Genomic DNA, 19296 nt, shown 5'->3' on the forward strand with positions numbered 1-19296 from the left:
TGAGGGTAGAGGGGGCGATGAAGAGGACTAGAACTAACCTAAGAACATTGGTAGAGTATATTAAGCATTTTGAAGCTAGTGAGGTAAGGTAATTAATTGTACATCAAAACTATAAACATTAGCACAATTGTAAACAGATGACCTGAAAAACAGTACTAATAATAAAATAAAATTTAGCATGTCTTAAAAAAATAGAAAAAATTTAATTCTATCCTTTACCATACCATTGACCTTTTTATAAAAATCAGATTTACCTACCTAGTAACAGTTTTTCAACCTCACAAAAGGAAAGTACAACAGGATTTTGTTTGTTTGTTTTTGGCATGACAGAGACTGTTTCTGGATCACTGCTGTTCCCAGTAGTGATCAGGGGGTCTTCTGGTAGTAGGAATGGAATCCAAGGCATGCTCTTCAGCCTATTAAGAACTCTCCCTGGGCCCCCAACAAAAATTTAAAACGCTGATGCCACATTGATCCTTATATGTTATCTTGCTGGCAATCATTTCTTTTATAAAAACCATCTACTAAGCAAAAACATTACATTACATTACAAAATAGGGTCTAAAGTATACCCATTAATACTTTATGAGAAAAGTCAAGAGTATTAATAAAAATGTCAAGTAAACTTAGATTAAGGGCTAGAGCATAAGACAGTGCATAGGGCACTTGCCTTGCACATAACCACATGGTTTCAATTGCAGTATCCCATATGGTCCCCTAAGTCCTGAGCACCACCAGGTGTGGCCTTCAAACTTCAAAAAAGCAAAGGTAGATTATTCTTAAAATATCCAAGACTGATACACTATAGATATAAAATAGGTCTTGAATGTAAAATTTATATCTTCAATTAAATCAATTTTCTAAACAGACAGGACTGGGCTAACTAAAAAGAAGAAAAGAAAAGTTCAGCACATTTTGTCCAAAATTGGGTCATACCACATGTGAGATGTTCTCTAGTATAGATTACATACTAGGATATAACTCAAACATACATAAGTTTACAAGTATAGAATTCATACACAGTGCCCTTACATACCACAATGGCATGAAAGTAGAAATTAACTACAAAAATAAGATGGGGGAAGATTCAACACTTGGAAGCAGAACAAAACACTGGATTAAAGATGAAATCAAGGAAGATGTAAAATGATTCCTTAAAATTAATGAGAATGAAAATACAAGCAACCAGACTCCATGCATACAGCAAAAGCTATACTAAGGGGGAAGTCAGGCCTACATTGATAAAGAAGAAAAAGCTCAAATCAACAACATAAACACACACTTCAAAATTCTGGAGAAAGAACCCCCAAACTAGTAGAAAGAGGAAAATAGTAAAAGCTAGAGCAATAATCAGAAATATAGAAACCAAAAAAAAAAATTGAAAGAATCAATAAAGCCAGGAGCTGGTTCTTCAAAAGAATAAACAAGGCAGATAAATCTTTATCTAGATTCATTAGGGAAAAAAAGTAAAAAAGTCCAAATAAATTGGATCAGAGACAAAAGGGAGAAATCACAACAGATCTCTCAGATATTAAAAATGTTATGGAAGGTTACTATGAAAAATTTTATACTGTTAAGATGGAGAACCTAGAAGAAATGGACAGATTCTTAATATCACGTAATCTCCCAAATCTGATTGAGGGGGAGTAGAAAGCCTAAACAGGCAATTACAAGCAAGGAAATCAAAACAGTAATTAAAAATCTCTCCGAGAATAAAAGTCCTGATATAGATAGGTTTATTGGTGAGTTCTATTAAACCTCCAAAGAAGACTATGAAACTAACATTACATACAAAAAAGCTGACAAAGATGTTTCTAGGAATTTCAGATCAGTCTCCCTCGCAAACAAACAAATATATATATATATATATATATATATATATATATCACTGTATCACTGTCATCCCGTTGCTCATAGATTTGCTCGAGTGGGCACCAGTAACATCTCCATGTGAGACTTGTTACTGTTTTTGTCATATCAAATATGCCATGGGTAGCTTGCCAGGCTCTGCCGTACGGGCAAGATACTCTCAGTAGCTTGCGGGGCTCTCTGAGAGGGGTGAAGGAATCGAACTTGGATCAGCAGCATGCAAGGCAATACACACACCATTCCATATATGTATACACACACAAAATGAAATACTATACAGCTGCAAAGAATGACAAAATCATGTAATTCTCTGCAACCGGGAAGGAGCTGGGGGATATCATGTTAAGTAAAGTAAGCTAGAAGAAGGACAAATGCAGGATGTTCTTACCTGTGGTAAATAGAATAATTGAATGAGGGAATACAAAATATTAAAGGGAAAATAATGCCACCAGATATATGGGAAGGAGAAGAATGGAGAGGAAAAGAAATTGAGAGGACTAGTAAGAAGTGGACAGGAAATAACGAGGATCAGGGATCAAGGACCCATGTCCATCAGTGGTGTGGAGGAGTGGCATAGCTATATATTTGAACCACAGAGTCAGCAACACGGGAACATGAGATCTAAAGGACAACCACCAAACTTAAAATATGCCTATAGGGGCCGGAGCGATAGCACAGCGGGTAGGGCGTTTGCCTTGCACACGGCCGACCTGGGTTCGATCCCCGGCATCCCATATGGTCCCCCAAGCACCGCCAGGAGTAATTCCTGAGTGAAAAGCCAGGAGTAACCCCTGTGCATTGCTGGGTGTGATCCAAAAAGCAAAAAAAAAAAATATGCCTATAAAAAGATAATAAAATGTGCCTATCAAGAAGGCAGGTCTGGGGGTAGAGTGGAGGGAACCTCGGGACAATGATAGAGGAAGTTGATACTAGTGGTGGGACTGGTGCTGGAACTAACCCTAGTGCTGCAGCACTGTATGTTTGAAGCTTAACTTGATTAACTTTGTAAATAACGATGCTTTAATTAACTTTTTAAAAGAATTAAACAAATAAAAATGTGTCACGCCTACTAGAACAACTACAATAGAAAAATTCTGACCAAGAAGTGACAAGGATATAATAGTAAGACATTCTGAAATATTTTGACTGTTTCTTACAAAGTTAAACTCTTATCTCCATACAACTAAGAATAAGAGTCCTAGTTTATCAAAAAAAAACCCACTTCTTCACATACAAACTTGTATGTGAATATAACAATTAATTTATAATAGCTCCAAATTAAAATCCCTTCATGTGTTCCTCAACAGGTGAGAAACACTCATATAGTAAAATATTATTTCTTTTTCTATTTCTGTTAAGCTATAAATAAGAACATTGCTGAGGCCAGAACAATAGTAGAGCAGGTAGGGCATTTTCCTTGCATGTGGCAGACCTGAGTTCGATCTCCAGCATCCCATATGGTACCCTGAGCCCTGATGGGTATGATTCCTGAGCATAAAAACCAGGGGTAAGCCCTGAGTACTGCTGGGTGTAGTCCCAAAACAAAACCAAAACCAAAATTTCTCTCATATGTCAGCTATAAAGAAAAATAGTTGGTGATTTAATTTAAAAAACAATTTTTTTAAGTTACTTGCACTGGGGCTGGAGCGATAGCACAGTGGGTAAGGCATTTGCCTTGCATGCAGCCGACCCGGGTTCGATTCCCAGATCCCATATGGTCCCCTGAGAACCATCAGGAGTAATTCCTGAGTGCAGAGCCAGGAATAAACCCTGAGCATCGCCAAGTGTGACCCAAAAAGGCAAAAAAAAAAAGTTACTTGCACCTCTTAAAGAAAAAAAGATAGTAAGGGAACAGCAAATAACCAAAGACATCAGAACTGGAGATTTTGTCTATAGAAATGAGTTTATATGGGGTAAGGGGATGACTGGGACACTGGTGGATGGAAGCAGATTCCCTGTTGATAGATGTAGTGTTGGGATGATGTGTGCATGAAAAGTATAATTAATTGACAGTATTATAAATACCAGTACTTTCAATAAAAATGGTAAATCAAGTAAATTTTAAAAATTTAAATTATCAACAGTAAACAAAAATTAGACTCTTGAATGATTGCTCCAATTCTTCCCAGTTTGTATTTAATGGCAAGGAAACTACTATTACTGCTGAGATTGTAATATGCCTAAGACATACCAGATAATGCTGCTGCCTACTGACTTTCTCAGACTGTGGCTACTTTCTTCGCATTTGTGGTGCCCAAGTACCTCTGGTTTGGGTCGTGAGAATGACTGTACACAGAGAATCTATCACTTATTTTTCTGCATTAACTTGGGGACACAGGTTTTGTTTTGTTTTGTTTTACTTTTTTATTGAATCACTGTGAGATAGACCATTACAAAGATATTCATGATTGGATTTCAGTCATACAGTATTCCAACACCCATCCCTCTACGAGTGTTCATTTCCCAGTACCAGTGTCCCCAGGTCCCAGGTTCTCTCCCATCAACCTTCACCCCCCACCCCTTGCCTGCTTCTATGGTAGGTGCTTCCTCTCTCTCTCTCTCTCTCTCTCTCTCTCTCTCTCTCTCTCTCTCTCTCTGTGTGTGTGTCTCCACCCCGCTTCTTGGGCATTGTGGTTTGCAATACTGATACTGAAAGATTATAACGAATATCCCTTTACCTACTTTTAATACTCAGTTCTTGTCTAGCGTGATCATTCCCAGCTATTATTGTCATACTGGTCCCTTCTCTATCTTACTACCCTTAGCCCCCCACACACTGTGGTTAGATCAAACTATTGACCAAGCCTCCTAACCCCTGTTTTCCCTGACCATGGATATTATTCTTCTAATACATATATATATATACACACACACACATATATATATACATATATATATATATATATCAGAACCAGGTAATATGGAACTTTTTGACCTTGAACTCTAGGGTCAAAGGGACCCAGGAACAGGGGTCCACCAATCTCCGGTAACCCAGGGGTCACACCCATAAGACCCACCCTACTGCCACCAGATAAATTCCTCATCGGCCGACCTCCACTACCTGACTGCTGCCATGTTCCAGGCCGCTTTCCGGACACATCATAAACACTTCCTACCAATTTTCCATCATTACTGCACCATATTTGATGGGGTTCAAATATGGTGTGAACCATTAGAATACCTATGATGGCAATTAGAGGCTGCCCTAAAAGCCTCCATCCCTCTCGGAGAGCCCGGCAAACTACCGAGAGTATCCCGCCCACACAGCAGAGCCTGGCAAGCTACCCATGGCATATTCGATATGCCAAAAACAGTAACAACATGGGCTTCATTCCCCTGACCCTGGAAGAGCCCCCAATACAGCAGCGTTAAGAAGGACAAACAAGGAGAGGCTGATAAAATCTCAGGGCCGAACTAGGCTGCCAAAATGAAGGACTAAAATGACTGTTTGCACTTTTAATGCATGTACACTGGCATTAAAAGCATCCATCGAGGACCTGATGGTGCAAGCACAGAAGACCAAGTACAATGTCATTGGATTGACCGAGACAAGAAGCATCGAACATATCACGCTGTTTTTGACACTGGAGAACTGTTCCTCGGAACATGCGACAGTAGAGGCATCAGAGGTGTTGGTGTCCTTGTCAACAGGAACTTGGCCATGAGCATTGATTCGTTTGAATGCTCAGCAACTCAAATTGGACGCTTACGTTTGAATAGATGTGGCTCGTTGCCAGCAGTTTCTATCTTTGTTGTCTACGCACCAACATCCAACTACAACGAAGAAGAAATTGAGAAGTTCTATACACACACACACACACACACACACACACACACACACATATCACCCACTTGAGCAAATCAAAGATCAACGGGATGTCAAGTGATAATGACAAGTGGTATATATATATTTCACTCAACATGATACTCTCCATGTCCATCCATTTATAGGCAAATTCCATGACTTCATTTTTCCTAACAGCCACAAAGTATTCCATTGTGTAGATATGCTGGAGTTTTTTTTTTTATCCATTTGTCTGTTCTGGGCACTCAGGTTGTTTCCAGTGCTGGCTATGATGAATAGTGCTGCAATGAACATAGGAATGCAGATGGTGTTTCTTCTGTGTGTTTTTTGGGCCCCAAGGGTATATTCCCAGAAATGGTATTGCTGCAGAGAGTCTCTTGCCCGCACGCCTGGCTGTCTTCCCCGGGGCCCCTCGGAGGGGATGGGCTCCAGCTTCCCTCCCCACCTGAAGACCACCAGAACCTAGCTACAGCCATGCTGGCAGCCCTTCTCCACATGTTCAGACAGGCCTCATGCATGAAGGTACCGGCAGAGGATCCCAGGTGTGTGTAATCCCATCAACGGCCAACATCCAGAGAGAGACTTAAAAGCAAGCTCTCAGAAGCATGTGGGCCCGCGCGATATCTTTAGCCTTCTTCTCCCTCTGGGAGAAACTGGCAATCTTCTGAGTTTTCTGCCTACATGGGACAGCCTTGCAAGCTTCCCATGTGTATTCATATGCAAAATCCAGTAACAAGCTGGATCTCATTCCCCTGACCCTGAAGAGCCCCCAGTGAAACATCATTAGTAGGGCCAAGTTGAGATGGACTTCTAAGATCCAAGGAAAGGACAAAATGAGATGTTACTGAGCCCGCCTGAGAAATCGGTGATTAACGGGATTAACGGAATGGATTAACGGTATTGCTGGATCAAATGGGATCTCAATTTCTAGTTTTTTGAGAAACGTCCATTCCAAAAAGGCTGAACCAGTAGGCATTCCCACCAACAATGAATGAGAGTCCCTTTCTCCCCACATCCACACCAACACTGGTTGTTTTTGTGTTTTGGATGTATGCCAATCTCTGTAGTATGAGATGATATCGCCTTGTTGTTTTGATCTGCATCTCCCTGATGATTAGTGATAAAGAGCATTTTTTCATGTTCCTTTTGGCCATTCAAATTTCTTCTTTGAGAAAGTTTCTGTTCATTTCATCTCCCCATTTTCTTATGGGATTGGATTTTTTTTTCTTGTAGAGTACAACCAGTGCCTTATATTTTTTTATATTAACCCCTTATCAAGAAGGGTATTGGGTGAATATCCTTTCCCATTCAATAGTCTGTCTTTGTATCCTGGTCACTGTTTCTTTTGAGGTGCAGAAGTTTCTTAGTTTAAGATAGTCCCATTTGTTTATCTTTGCTTCCATTTCTTGATCAGTGGCATTTTATCTTTGAAGATACCTTTAGTTTCAATATCATGGAGGGTTTTGCCAACCTTTTCTTCTATGTACCTTATGGATTTTGGTCTGATGTTGAAGTCTTTAACTCATTTTGATCTGACTTTTGTGCATGGTGTTAGGTATAGGTCTGAGCCCATATTTTTTGCACGTAGCTGTCCAGTTTTGCCAGTACCACTTTTAAAGAGGCATTCCTTGCTCTACTTTAAATTTCTTGCTCATTTATCAAAGATTAAATGATCATATATTTGAGGGTGTGTGTAAGGATATTTAACCCTGTTCCATTGGTCCACGGATCTGTCTTTACTTCAATACCATGTTGTTTTAATTACTACCGCTTTGTAGTACAGTTTGAAGTTGGGGGAAGTGATGCTTCCCATCATTTCCCCCCCAGTAATTTCTTTAGCTATTCGTGGGCTCTTATTGTTCCATATGAATTTCAGAAATGTTTGATCAATTTCTTTGAAATATGTCATGGGTATCTGTAAAAACACTCTGCCAGGGGTGGCGGGGAAGGCCCCGATGGCTCTCCCCCTGGCAGCCCGGGTTGGGGGATCGGTCCCGGGCCGCTCACCCATCCGGGGCGGCCCAGGCCATGGGGCAGACGAAAGAGGAAATGAAGGCCAAGCTGGTTGATTGATCAGATGCCATTTATTCCATTCTCTCCACGTGCCTGTTCAAGTCTCTCTGAGGTCCCCTTTCTAGTCTCACACTGTCCTTCATTCCCGTCTCCTCCTGTCTCTCCCACTCATCTCTCAGTGCTCCATCTTGCAGCCTGGACTTTTTCTCTCCTCTCTGGATTCTGACTCTGACTCTTCTCTCCCAAGGACTCCCTCAGTCTCTCTTCTGACTCTCTCATCTCTCTCCCACAGCACTCTCCCTTCCTAGCCCCTCATTCCTCGATCCTAGCTCCCGGATTCTGCTTCGTCTCACTAGTCTTTCCACTCTTACTTATTTCTCTGGGCCCAAGATACACCCAGCAAAATCAACATAAGAAAGCCCTTCCTGGGGGGGGGCTTAGAGTGGGGAGGGGGCTAGGGGCGTGGGGGGGTTTGGGGTGTGAGGGGGCGGGGTGGAGCTATACTGGGATTCTTGGTGGTGGAATATGAGCACTGGTGAAGGGATGGGTAATCGAGCATTGTATAACTGAGATTTAAACCTGAAAACTTTGTAACTTTCCACATGGTGACTCAATAAAAAATTAAAAAAAAAAAAAAAAAAAAGAAAGCCCTTCCTGAGGGCCCATGGTTCAAAGGAAACATCACCTGCAGGTATTCCTCTCCTCCTAGCATCTTAATTAACATCTTAATATTAGTTATTTTTGTATGGACACAGTATCACTGTATCACTGTCACCCCATTGTTCATCAATTTGGTCGAGCAGGTGCCAGTAACGTCTCCATTCATCCTAGCCCTGAGATTTTAGCAGCCTCTCTTTACTTGTCCTTCCCAATAGTGCTGCACTGGAGGCTCTTTCAGGTTCAGGGGAATGAGACCCATCATTGTTACTGTTTTTGGCATATCAAATATGCCATGGGGAGCTTGCTAGACTCTGCCTTGAGGGCAGGATACTCTCGGTAGCTTGCTGGGTTCTCTAAGAGAGAGAACTAGACAATAAGAGGTTGGGGCTGCGCACTTCCGGGAGCTTTGTTTTATAGTCTCTGGATCTTGGCCATTGGTGGGATTACATGGTGCTGGGGGTAGTTTGTAGGTGTGACTGCCTAGCTATTGGAAAATGGGGGATGTGGGTGGAGGAGGCCCAGTCCCAATCCAAGCAGGCTTGGAGATCTCAGCCCTGGGTCCCACACACCTGTGCTCCTCTGCCGGTTCCTTCATGCGTGAGGCTCATCCGAGCATGTAGAGAATGGCTTTGAGCATGGCTGTGGCTGGGTTCTATAGGTCTTCAACTTCCAGGGCTCTGCTCAGGGTGGAGAGTGAAACTCATCCCACCTCCCTCTGAAGGGCCCCGGTAAAGACAGCCAAGTGCAGGGGCAGGAGACTCTGCAACCTGCCAAAGAAAATTAAAACACTCAAATTAATATCTACCACCTCTGTAAAAAATACAAATGTGGATGTGCATGGAGGGGGGTGATGTGTGTGTGTTGTTTGTGATCTCTTGCGACCCTCTCTCTCTCGCCACTCGAGTTTGGTGCTCCCGAGCCTCTATGTACAGACCGGATCGGGATGGCTCCTCTGTTCTGCTTTGTGTGTGTGAAGCTGTGCTCTCTTCTGTCTGTCTCTCTATCTCTGACTCTGTCTCTGTAGATTCCTCTAGACACAGTAAGAGATACATTGAGGCTTATAGGGCAGCTCTCCTGAGAACATCTTGCCACAGACTCAGACTACAGCACTCAGGCCAGATTAATTCCTAACCCTAGCAGGGTCCAAATCTAGTTATTACTTTTTTGGATTATGACAGCATTTGTCCATGACCAAGCTCTTAACTTATAGTTAAGCATTAGGCACTTTGTCCAGGCCCATCTCAATGCCAGGGTAGCACAAAGCTCACCGCTTGCCCTGGGTCCATCCCGTCTCTCATCGGAACCCTGCCTTTGGGGGTGCTAGGAAGTTAGGGCAGCAGAGGCTTAGGTGAGAGAACAGATGCCCAGGAGGAAAATATTATGTAGAGTCAAATGACTCCCAGGTTACCAAAGCATAGCATTTACTACAGTCTTCCTGTGCCCATACAAAAGGACATTGCTCTGAACAAACTATGTAAAGGACTTAAGGAGAAGAGAAAAACAATATTTACAAGTCAACAGAGCACAAAGAAAGAAGTTACAAATAAACACAGAGGAAAGGGAGCACTGTGATGGGAACAATCCCATAAACCTAAGCTACCTCTGGCAAGGTTATCCTAGAGGTATCCTTATAGGGATTGCATTGAATCTGTATAATGCTTTGGGGGGTATTGCCACTTTGACAATGTTAATTCTCCCACTTCATGAGCAGGAATGTGTTTCCATTTCCTCATGTCCTCTTTTATTTCTTGAAGTAGAATTTTGTAGTTTTCTTTGTACAGGTCCTTTACCTCCTTAGTTAAACTGATTCAGAGATACTTTACTTTCTGAGGCATGATTGTGAATGGGATTTTTGTATATCACTTTCTTCTCTCTCATTATTTACATATAGGAAAGCCATGGACTTTGGGGTATTGATCTTGTAGCCTGATACTTTACTAGACAAATCTGTTCTAGGAGATTATTGGTAGAGGCTTTAGGGTTCTCTAAGTATAGCATCATGTTATCTGCAAATAGTGAGAGCTTGATTTCTTCCTCTCCTATCTGAATGCCCTTAATATATTTTTCTTTCCTAACTGCTATGGAAAGTACTTCCAGTACTGTATTGAGTAGAAGTGGTGAGAGTGGGCATCCTTCTCTTGTCCCCCTGATCTTAGAGGGAAGAAAGGCTTTAGTTTTTCCCCATTGAGAATAATTATTGCTATGGGCTTGTGGTAGATGGCATTGACTATATTGAGGAAAGGGAAACATGGTTTTATTTTATTGCTGAAAAATCTAGGGGAAGGCTGGAGCAATAGTACAGAGGGCATTTGCTTTATAAGCCACTGAGCCAGGTTCTATCTCTGGGATCCCATATGGTCCCCCGAGCACCTCCAGGAGTCATTCCTGAGTGAAGAGCCAGAAGTACCCCTTGATCATTGCCAGGTGTGACCCAAAAAGCCAAAATAAAAGTCCAGGGGATGATCTGCTCAGAGTATTGCCATTAGAAGAGAATACTGGTCATTTTCCTGTATGTTGAACTTGGAACAATAAATCAGTGCCTAACTCAGTGTTTTAGCAACTGTTCTCTTGCCTGTCTGTAAACTGTGGGTATCTCTGTATTCTGCCCATTCAAATTATGCATTGGGTTTACATTTTCTCTCATTCCAAGACCCAGACTGAGAACAAAGACATGACTTGGAGTATGTTGATCTCCAGCAAGAGGATTGGCAGAACTTGCCACACCTGATTAGTTTCTGCTTAGGTAAAGCATACTTCAGATCTCATACCTCTCATCTTCTAGGGCCAAATTAAGTCCTATGGCCAAGTCCCAGGTGAATGGGGTGGGGAAATACGTCACCTACCAGGACAGACAATAGCAATGGGGAGGAAATTAATGACTGTAAACAAGCAATATGACCTGCTCCACACAATAAATAGTATTGTCCAGAACATTAATTTACGTTCTTTAAAGAGTAGTGTCTGGGAAACAGAATCCATTTATATGAATTACATCAGTTTCATTACAAGAGTTATGTAATTCAGAAGTGAGATGGTTGTTACAGAGAGTCAAATCCACATAGCTATTCAAATGGGAAAATGAATAAAACATTCTTGATAGTAATAAAGTCTAAATTGGACAACTAATTTTGTGATAAAAACAAATTTTGTCAAATAGGTTGTATCGAGAATGCTTCTGTTGAGTCAGCTGAGTTAGTCCCCCACCCTTTTTATTGATTCATTATGAGGTATAGTTACAAAACTTTCATGTTTGAGCTTCAATCATATAATCATCAAAAACCCATCCCTTCACCAGTGAACATTTTCCACCACAAAATCCCTCGTATCTGCCTCCCCCATCCCACCCCTTCCCCTGCCTGTGTAGCAGGAAATTTGCACAATACTCTCTCTGCTTTGGTTACATTTGACATTTCAACAGCAGTCCCACCACCACTCAAACTTGCTGAAAAGGCAATGTTAGACAATTTGTTTTGTATTGCTTGTTGTGGATAAAATATGATGTTGCATCCGTGTGCTCTATGAATTCTAAAATTTTAATAATTAGGGTCTGGAGAGATCTCTGCAGGGAGCTGCTCAGTTCTGAGATTCGTGTGTGTGTCTGGATTATGGCCGTGTGGGAGCTTAAGAAGCCACTGGCCATTTGTGGTCATCAGAGTCCCACTGGGGCAGGGGGAAGGAGAAGGGCTGGCTCCTCTCCCCTGTCCCATAAGGTCTGGCATTTGCTGCCACTGCCACCGCATACCTGGAGCTTTCACTGAGTTCTAGGAGATGGCGGCCATTGGGATTCCAGGGGGCAGGAGGAAGAACAGCACCTGCTCCCATCTGGAGTGACCCGGTGAAAGTGGCCTGCTGCAAAATCTGGAAGCATCTCTGCAGCGGGCTGCTCAGTTCTGAGATCCGTGTGTGTGTGTGTGTGTGTGTGTGTGTGTGTGTGTGTGTATGTGTGTGTGTGTGTCCTGCTGAGTTAATTAGTTAGTTAGACCCACAATGTTAAAGCACATAACAGAGGGGCTGGAGCAATAGCACAGTGGGTAGGGCAATACGCCTTGCACGCGGCCAACCCAGGTTCAATTCCCAGCATCCCATATGGTTCCCTGAGCACTGCCAGGGGTAATTCCTGAGTTCAGAGCCAGGAGTAACCCCTATGCATCACCAGGTGTGACCCAAAAAGCATAAAGCACATAACAGAAATAATTTTCTCTCTAGCAAATGTATTAAATTGTAAGATGTACTGAATTGAAAAATATTTTTTTCTCCAAATATTTCTGAGTATATTGGATGCTTTATTTTCTTTTGTGTTTAGGGGTCACAGCTGGCTGTGCTTAAAGTTTACCCCTGGCTCTGTGCTCAGAGATTACTCCTGGTTGTGCTCAGAGGTCTATATGCAGTGCCAAACAAAGATTGAGGCCAGTTCAGGTGTGTCAAAGTAAGTACCTTATTCACTGTACTATTTCTCTATACTATTCATTGAGTCTTAAAAGATGCCTCTATGTGAAAGATACATTTAACTCTAATTTGAAAATCTTAATAAAATCTTTTTGATCAAGATAATAACTAAATAATAAGTAACAAATACTTTGCCAAGTCACTGTCATCCCGTTGCTCATCGATTTGTTCATGCGGGCACCAGTAACGTCTCTCATTGAGAGACTTATTGTTACTGTTTTTGGCATATCCAATACGCACGGGTAGCTTGCCAGGCTCTCCAAGAGGGGTGGAGGAATCGAACTCCGGTCGGCTGTGTGAAAGGCGAATGCCCAACCGCTGTGCTATTGCTCCTGCCCTGCCAAGTCAACAACAAAATTTTTGTTGTTAACAAAAATTAAAAAGAATGAGAAATAAACTGATACTTTGGGTGATTTATGTATTAATGTAGGTTCATGTTAATGATGGGGGAGGCTACATAAGGGAGCACATAAGAAATATCTGTACCTTTCCTTTAATTTTGTATAAACCTGTTCTAAAAGACAGTAAGTTGTGTGTGTGTGTGTGTATGTGTGTGTGTGCAAGTATTTGAAAATAGGCACAGAAACAGTTAGGCATCATTACATACTCGTGTGAATAACAAGAAATATTGTTAACTCCTCTAAAAGAAAAAAATCAAGACAGGGGCTAGAGTAATAGCACAATGAGATAGAACACTTTCCTAGCACACAACCAACCTGGTTCCACAGATGGTCCTCAAGCAATGCAGCCAGCAGTAAGCCCTGAGAACCAACGGCTGCGGCCCAGAAATTAAAAATAATCAAGACAGGGCCTGGAGTGGTAGCACAGAGGGTAGGACATTTGCCTTGCATGCAGCCAACCCAAGTTTGATTCCGAGCATCCCATATGGTCCCCCGAGCACTGCCAGGAGTAATTCCTGAGTGCAGAGTCAGGAGTAACCACCCTGTGCAGCGCTGGGTGTGACCCAGAAAGAAAAAAAAATCAAGACAGAAGGCAATTAAACTACATATGCCAAAACAACATACTGTTTTGGCATACTGAATACTCCACTGCTCTGCCGTTCGGGCAAGATACTCTTGGTAGCTTGCCCGGCTCTCTGAGAGGGGTGGAGGAATCGAACCTGGGTCTGCCACGTGCAAGGCAAACACCGTACCCACTGCGCTATCGCTACAAGTCTCACAATGGAGACGTTACTGGTGCCTGCTTGAACAAATGGATAAGCAACAGGATGACAGTGATACAGTGATACAGTGAAAGTCAACATAAGAAAAAAACTTAAATGATAAATATCTACAGAAAAAAAATAAAAGCATAAGTGATAAAATAGTATCAGTTGAAATGGAAGTCAATGAAAAGTACAAAACAAGACAAGTAGGGGCCAGACACATAGTACAGCAGATAGGGCACTTATCTTGCACGGAGATGACCTGGGATTGATCACCAGCACTGTATCCAATCTTACAAGCACCACTAAGAGTGATTCCTGAGCCTGGATCCAGGATTAGGCCTGAACACCACCAGGTATGGCCCAAAAACCAAGCCAAGGGGAGAGCATAAATCAAAACAGAAGAAGAGTATATCCTTGAATAAGTCATATATGTCATCAACCTTAGTTCAACAAGCAACATTAAAGGCAAATATATAAAGTATAACAATCCTAAAAGTACAGAAGAAAACAATTTTCATGTAGTTGCATTTCAGGATAAGCTACATTTGCCTTAGTAGTTAAGTAAACCCCAATATTTCATGGCCTATAAGATCACACAATAAAGAAAGAGATCTGGAAGGTGATAACATGAGTTTTCGTTTGTTTCTTTTATTTTTGAGGCAAAGCCAAGTCTATTTATTCAGTTTTTGTTGCAATGAGGAAGTTAGTTGCTATCACTTATATTTGTCAGACTTATAAATAAGGTGGTTTTTTTTTATTGAATCACCATGTGGAAAGTTACAAAGCTTTCAGGTTTAAGTCTCAGTTATACAATGCTCGAACACTTATCCCTTCACCAGTGCACATATTCCACCACCAAGAGTCACAGTATACCTCCCACTCGCCCCCACCTCTCCAGGCCCCACCCCGCCTGTTCATTTCATTTCCCCATTTTTTGATCAGGTCAGCAGTTTTCTTCTTGTGGAGTTCAACCAGTGCATTGTATATCTTTGATATCAACCCTTTATCGGAGGGTACTACATAAATATACTTTCCCATCCTGTGGATCGTCTTTGTATTTTGGTCACTGTTTCTTTGGAGGTGCAGAAGCTTCTTAGTTTGAGATAGTCCCCATTTATTTATCTTTGTTTTCACTTGCTTGGCCAGTGGCGTGTCAGCTTTGAAGATACCGTTGGCTTCAATGTCGTGGAGGGTTTTGCCGGCCTTGTCTTCAATGTATCTTAGGGATTCTGGTCTGATGTTGAGGACTTTAATCCATTTTGATCTGACTTTTGTACATGGTGATATGTGGAGATCTAAGCCCATTTTTTTGCATGTAGCTATCCAGTTTTGCCAGCACAATTTGTTAAACATGCTTTCCTTGCTCCACTTCACATTTCTTGCTCCCTTATCAAAGATTAGATGATCATATATTTGGGGGTATGTGTCAGAGTATTCAACCCTGTTCCATTGGTCTGCAGCTCTGCCTTTGTTCCAGTACCATGCTGTTTTAATTACTACTGCTTTATAAACTTATAAATAAGTTTTGGGGGGGAAATGTTGTATTGGAGACTGAACCCAGAGCATCACATATTCACGGAAAGTGCTCTACCACTGAGCTGCACCCCCCTATAAAAGTTTGAAAATTTTATAGTGAAGAAATTTTGATTGAAGGTTGTTGGAATTGGGAAATGGGATAGGTGTGGTGAAACAGAAATAGAGAATTCTATGCAGTTGCTTGAAGAGTGTATTTGCTTTCTCTGGTTGGTCTTGGAAAGAGAGGCAAATATTAGAAAAACTGGAAGTTGCCGGCCAACCCTGGCACTTTTGTTTCATTATTGTAGAGGTAATGGCTCACCTTCCAGGGTATTTGCTATAGAGGTTGTGAGTCAGAGTTCTGTTTTCATATATAGTCTGGTCATTTTATTTTTGTACATTTAGTTTCTACACTCCCTCATTTGTCCAGTCTATCAATTGTTAGAGGTTGAACAAATCAAGAAAATTAGAGGCCAGGGTCCCTAGGGCACAGAGATTGTTCAATCATCTCTAGGATCAAGAATGTTACAAAATATTGACCTTTATGCTATTGTATCATCATGGCAATCATCAGGATTGTGAATGAAGAAAAAATTTGAAGGCCACTTCAACTTTGGTGTGACAGAGGGCACCAAATTGTACCTTGGTGAAAACTATTTTTTGTGGCGGGGGTCATGGGCAACAAATTACTCCTGACTGTGCCAGAGATCACTCCTGACAGGGCTTAGGAAACATGTGTAGTGCCAGGGATTGAAATCAGGTAGGCCACCTGCAAGCCAAGTGCCTTACTCACCGTACTGTCTCTGACCCATCCGGTGAGAATGCTTTTTTTTCTGGTTTGCAGTTGGCTACCATTTCTCTGCTTTGTCACTTAGCCTTCCTTTGGTATGTGAAGAGAGAACATGAGGTTGGGACATTCAAAAGTAACATCTGATGGTCAGGGAGATGCCTCAAAGGACTGAAACATAATTTTTGCATGTAGAAGGCTGGCAACAAACTAGGAGTAACTTTCAAGAACCACCAGGTATGTCCTCTACTCTCTAAAAACAAAACAATTATTAATATTATATCTGGCCACAGTTGGACTTGGCTCCCACCATTTTCAACAAACTGTAATACAAATTGTAGGTTAGTGCCCTTATCTAACTTCAGTCCCTGAGCCTGGAGCCAGGAGACGGCTATTTAGAAACCACCATCAGCAAAGACAACAGTTTTACCAATTTGAGAATTTATTCAGATGGATTAGTGGTAAGGGACATTTGGTATTATGACTATGATGCACAAAGGAAAGAAGAACTTGGCAGTCTCTCTGACAAAATAGAAGAATGAAAGAACAAAGTCAGGACTATATTGAACAGGGAATCAATTACCACCCAGAGTTTAGGATGGGTCATAAATAGATACTGGCCCACTGCCAATGGCGGCCTGGCTGAGTATGGCATAGGTGAAGTGACATGACCAAGATTAATCAGAACACTAAAATTTTATACTCCAAGCAATTTAGAAATATTCTCATCTTTAGTGGGCATGTTAACTTCGGGGAGAGTGACTTGGCTTATACCCGAGTTTTCAGAGGCATTCGAATGGCAAAGATTACCTTGGCAAAGATGCCCTTATTTTGGAAGTCAGAGATGGAGGCATATTATGTGGTAGAGAATGACCAAAAGGCAATTGACAGATATATGAAATTCATATGAAAAACATGTACAGATGCCTTAGACAATCTAAAGGTGGTTGCTCCAGGTTCTTACAGAGGACTGTGTACTAGCACTGACCGAAGAGGTAGCAAAGAACGGAAGGAGTTTGGTTATGTAATCAATGATCTGTCAGCTATTCCAATCACTATGGCTCCAGAAAATTCCACATGGAAATTTCTCATAGTGATTCTTGGTCTCTCCATGAAAGTATGAAAACAAGATGGGAAATAGGTTATATGGGGCAAATGTGTCAATTTGACTAAAGCCCTGTCAATTATATATAAAGGGCAATTTGGGCACCTATATTGAGCTGTGTAATTTTCAAAGGAAGCTGTCCGTGTCCCGTCCTGCTTGGAATACTGCTAATTTCACACTATTTGGAAGAAAGCTAACCCCACAAATCATATGTGTGGCCAATAATCTTCCTAATCTTCATAAGTTACACATTACGTGGAAACAAGTCAGGCAATTGACTATAATTTCCTTCAAGTGTTTTGAACTATTATTTTTAATTAAAAATGGGAAATCACACATTTTGGTGAGCTAAGGTGTTGTTTTCTGACAGCAGAAAGATGATTAGAAAGTACAGGGCAGGCTGCTAAATTCACTAAATGTCTAGAATGTGGTCTTTGTTACTTTCCTTCACTGTGTGGTTTGTGGAATAGAATTGAAAACTCAGAGATAAACACTCAAATGCATGGACAGTTAATCTATAAAAAAGGGGCTAAGTACAGAAAACATAGCAAACATAGCAAAGAGAGTCATAGCAAATATAGCAAATCTGTCACTGTCATCCCATTGCTCATTGATTTGCTTGAGCAGGCATCAGTAACATCTCCATTGTGAGACTTGTTACTGTTTTTGGCATATGGAATATGACACAGGGAGCTTGCCAGGCTCTGCCGTGTGGGTGAGATACTCTTGGTAGCTTGCCAGGCTCTTGAGAGAGATGGAGAACTCGAACTCAGGTTGGACATGTGCAAGGCCAATGCCCACCCACTGAGCTATCGCTCCAGTTCAACAAGGAAGGAAGGAAGGAAGGAAGGAAGGAAGGAAGGAAGGAAGGAAGGAAGGAAGGAAGGAAGGAAGGAAGGAAGGAAGGAAGGAAGGAAGGAAGGAAGGAAGGAAGGAAGGAGGGAGGGCATGGGGTTCCCACTCTGATTATATTCTTCACCTGGTTATAACTGCCAATCCATGGACAGGTGGCACTTGGGGAGCCATATGCAGCACATGGTGCAGGGGTCAAACCAGGGTCAGTCACATGCAAAGTGTCTTTCTACCTGTACTATCTCTTAAACCTCCTTATTATTAAGAAGCACTGTAGCACTGTCGTCCCGTTGTTCATCGATTTGCTCGAGAGGGCACCAGCAACGTCTCCATTGTAAGACTTGTATTTTTTTTTCTTTTTGGGTCACACCCAGCGATGCTCAGGGGTTACTCCTGGCTTTGCACTCAGGAATTGCTCCTGGCAATGCTTGGGGGACCATATGGGATGCCGGGGATCGAACCCAGGTCGGCCAAGTGCACGGCAAACGCACTACCCGCTGTGCTATCGCTCCGGCCCCGAGACTTGTATTTTTAAGAAGCGTTATTATTATTATTAAGAAGAGTTCATGAGAAAAATCCACGTGTGTTCCCGAGTAATTCAAAGCTGTGTTTTTCAAAGGTCAACTGTATTTCAACAGAAGTGAAACAATGGCCCTGCCCCCCTCAACCCCCGCACCTCTTCTCATTCCCAGAGGCAGACATTTCAACAGCACTTCCTTTCAATGTTTACCTTCATATTCAAATAAAACAATCAACCTGTTATTTCCCAATTTTAGAATTTATTGACAGAGTAACATTAAAATAATGAGTAGTGGGGTAGACAGATAGTGCAGGGAACAAGGCTCTTTGCTCACTCATGGCTGTTCAGAGTTTGATCCCTGTGGTACCTTATATGGTCCCTAAAGCCCCGTCAGGAATGAACACAGAACTAGGAATAAGCCCTGAGCACTATTGGGTGTAAACTCAAAACCCAAAACTAAATTTTTAAAAAGAATACTTGGTTCTCTTATACCAGTCATACTATATTGCCTCAATATTCATCCTTTTCTTTTTCATTTCTCCTCAGTATAGTATAT

General features: G+C 41.7%; 1 pseudogene; it reads left to right on the forward strand.

Moving 5' to 3' along the window:
• Positions 1–17: 17 nt before the first annotated feature.
• LOC129403511 (spermine synthase-like) lies at positions 18–17593 on the forward strand (annotated as a pseudogene).
• Positions 17594–19296: the final 1703 nt, after the last annotated feature.

The sequence above is a fragment of the Sorex araneus genome, chromosome 3 (assembly GCF_027595985.1).
Source record: "Sorex araneus isolate mSorAra2 chromosome 3, mSorAra2.pri, whole genome shotgun sequence".
Classification (NCBI taxonomy): domain Eukaryota; kingdom Metazoa; phylum Chordata; class Mammalia; order Eulipotyphla; family Soricidae; genus Sorex; species Sorex araneus.